Source organism: Acomys russatus, chromosome X (assembly GCF_903995435.1).
Source record: "Acomys russatus chromosome X, mAcoRus1.1, whole genome shotgun sequence".
Classification (NCBI taxonomy): Eukaryota; Metazoa; Chordata; class Mammalia; order Rodentia; family Muridae; genus Acomys; species Acomys russatus.
Window position 1 is genome coordinate 74,333,197 of NC_067169.1, and position 3,001 is coordinate 74,336,197.

At 38.7% G+C, this 3,001-nt stretch overlaps 1 non-coding gene across 1 annotated transcript; it reads right to left on the minus strand.

The window, feature by feature from the left end:
• Positions 1-1,755: 1,755 nt before the first annotated feature.
• LOC127186055 (small nucleolar RNA SNORA48) lies at positions 1,756-1,897 on the minus strand. Its single transcript, XR_007830308.1, has one exon. It is a non-coding gene; the product is annotated as a small nucleolar RNA SNORA48 (small nucleolar RNA).
• Positions 1,898-3,001: the final 1,104 nt, after the last annotated feature.

The following is a 3,001-nucleotide window of genomic DNA, read 5'->3' on the forward strand; positions in this document are numbered from 1 at the left end:
CAAAGCATAATGTTAGTGCATGCATTCAAGCATTGAATGAAGAATGAGCATCACAAACTTACTAAAAAATCCCAATTGAGGGAGCTTAAGTAACAAACTACTAACCTAAATAAATTTGGAAATGTATAGAATCTATAAGGCTAAAAGCAAAGAAATCGTGCATAAAATAACCAAGTTAATAAGCCAGTTTCACACCACAAATATATTATCAATTCTGATTCTAATATATATATATATACATATATACACAAATATATATACATATATATATTAGAATTAATAATTAAGTAAATGGGTGGTGGATTACAGAAGTTATGCTATCAGTGTTGGCGTAGAAATTTACAGATAAGCAAGAAAAGGCTCTAAAATATTCCAAGTGGCAGTGAATTATAGTTGAATAATGCACTTTATTAACATAGGTGGATACATCTACAAATATTTAAATATATGTACATGATTTGTAACTTAATTAATATATACACACAAGGGTTTCATTTTTATCCAAGGGCTACAAGTAACAACACTTCAATATCAGTAAACATATAAAAATGTTTGTTTCCAAACCTCTTCCCTAATAAAAGGAACAGGCTTCTTGGATAAATGGCTGATTCTAGGTTTGTGATAGAGTATTTAAGATGATCCTGAAATATGCTGGGCTTCCTGGAAATACAAAACAAAGAGAATAAAAGAGGTCAGAAGAGGTGGGGCAGAAAGAGGAGAGAGAACAGAAGAGGAAGAGGAGATGAGAAGGGGACAAAGAAAGAAAGGAAGAGAAAAAGGATTGTAATTATGTCAAAAGGATATAGTTTGTAACTGAAATGATTCACAAGAGATTGAGGTCAAAGATCCTGAAAGAAAATGACATATATTTTTTATTATGAATCACAATATCAAGTAAAATTTTTTATGAATGTAAATATAAAATTGAGTCAGTTAAGAAGTAAATACAGAGGATCCAAGATGGTAGCACCAAACATGTAAGATCTGCAGCATGGAGACTAGGGACCCAGCTGGGAGCGACAGACCACAAGACCTGGAGAGCCCTAGGTGAGAGAGGTCCACACATTGCAAATCACAGTTGGGTCTAGCCTCGGGCCATGCAACTGGCCCACAGAGGATGGGTGCGCAGTCACTAGAATCTGGACCCATACCCTCCTGCAAGCTGCAGCCTTGCTCTCTATCACACATTCGTTATCTGGGACTCAACTGTGGGCGGTGAAGCACCAGAGTCTGGATCTTCTGGACTAGGAAAAACACAGGAAAACGGGTGGATATGGCCTCAGACTGCCCTTCCAGTTCACAGAAAGCACCAGGGGCTGGCGACCACACAGGCACAGTATTCAAAGCCCAGCGCAGCCTATTGTGCCATGCAGTACCTGCACTCTTTCTCTCTCCCTCTCTGACAGATTTGTGGGCTATAGAGAAACAGTGTCAGTGTCTGATGGCCCAGGGGGAGCCCAGAGTGTGGGTCTGGGATAGATCTGAGCTCAGATCATCCCACCAGTTCAGAGAGGGACCCAGGGGCCACGCCGGGACCCAGGTGGTTGTGGACACATTCTCCAGTTACACTTCCACAGTCACACTCTTGTGTTGACTGATCTAAGACAGCACAGCCTGAAGGAAGATGGGCAGAAATTTAGCCAGCTCCCACAACCCAGCGGGCTGTTCCAATGATCTCTAGCAAGAATAAACCAGTCTGAGTAGATATTTGTCTGTCTTCCTTCTGTGCTGCGCTGTCTGGATTTGCTTTGATTTTTATGTGTCTTGGCAGAAACAGCTTTGGCCACCAAAGCACGCATCAAGCTAGGATAAAGAAAGGACTGCCAACTGCCCTGCCCCTGACTAATAGAAGAACAACACCACCAGCAAGGTATCTCTTTGCCCATTACCAGAGGGTATATGGCATTTTCCTAATTAGAAATTTATGGGGGATGGCGCAGTTCACTGTGCATGATGTCTTCCCTGGATTGGCAGGTCTTGAATTCTATAAAAAAAAAAAGCAGGCTGAGCAAGCCCTGAGGAGCAAAATAGTAAGCAGCATTCCTCCATGGTCTCCAGGTTCCTTCCCTGTTTGAGCTTTTGCCTTGGTTTTTGTCAATGGACTGTGATATATAAAACAAATGAACCATTTCCTCCACATCTTGCTTTTGTAATAGTGTTTCGTGATAGCAATACAAATTCTAAATAAGATAGACATTGCTAACATGTACTTGCAATACAATACGGCAATCATGGACTAAGAAAATATATATTTCCAGTTTAATCACATTTTTAAAATCTTTTATGTTTTCATTTTAATTTATGTATACGTATAGACAAAAAGACATTGTGCCTGGGTTTGTGGGTGTCCACAGTGGCCAGAAGAGGGGTTAAGATGCTGTGGAGATAGAGAAATAGGTGGTTGCAAGCAACCTTACATGGGTGCTAGGAATCAAAAACGAGTTCTCTGGAAGAGCACTGAACGCTCTTAACCACCGAGAAACCTCTCCAGTACCTTAGCCATGCTTTCAGGAAAAAAAAAATCTTTAAAATAGTGACAACGTAGACAATTTTGAAAGTTTTGGGAATCTCAAAGAGTATCATGCTAGTAGTCTGTAAGCACAGATAAGCTTGCTATTTGTCATTCAATGTGACAATTCTCAAATTTATCATTGTTGAATAAATATACTTTATTATAAAATTTAGAAAAAAAGAATGACATCATGATGTTGACTGGGAAATGGATGTAACAGTTGATTATTATGTTATGGGTAATAAGCCATACCCAGAAAATAATAATAAATAAGTAAAAATAAAACCAAACAAATAAGTAAATAAATGTAAAAAAAAAATCAGCTAAATTCTAATGGATCAAGATGCTTCACTATATGTGACCAGAACACCTCATAACTGTTATCAAAACCAAAGAATATCTCAGACTCTGTCACAGGCAAGAGGAGAGTTAAGGGACATGAAAATTAAAAGAAATATAATGTTCTGAGTGGTATCCTTGAAAAGAAAA